Source organism: Propithecus coquereli, unplaced genomic scaffold (assembly GCF_000956105.1).
Source record: "Propithecus coquereli isolate 6110/MARCELLA unplaced genomic scaffold, Pcoq_1.0 Scaffold741, whole genome shotgun sequence".
Classification (NCBI taxonomy): domain Eukaryota; kingdom Metazoa; phylum Chordata; class Mammalia; order Primates; family Indriidae; genus Propithecus; species Propithecus coquereli.
This window is the reverse complement of record NW_012153519.1, coordinates 3,202-3,685: the sequence shown is the minus strand read 5'-3', so window position 1 is coordinate 3,685 and position 484 is coordinate 3,202.

Genomic DNA, 484 nt, shown 5'->3' with positions numbered 1-484 from the left:
AGAAAATAAATAGAAGTTGTTATTTTACTTTTACTTATTCTTTTTCTGAAGTACTCCCTTACTTTAAATATATCATGAGGAAAAGGCAATCTCTTTAAAAAAATGGTGCTGGAAAAACTGGGTATCCATAGGCTGAAGAATGAAATTACACTGCTATCTCTCACCATACACAAAAATAAAATCAAAATGGATTAAAGACTTAAATCTAAGACCTGAAACTATGAAAAAACTGAAAAAAAAAACATTGGGGAAATGCTTCAGAACATTGATCTGGGCAAAGATTTCTGGAGCAACACCTTAAAAACACAGGCAACCAAAACCAAAACAGATGAATGGGATCACACACAGCTGCTTCTGCACAGCAAAGGAAACATCAACAAAGTGATGAAACAATCTACAGAATGGGAGAAAATATTTGCAAATTATTCAACTCGCAAGGGATTAATAACAAAAACATTAATAAACAACAAGGAACTCAAACAAC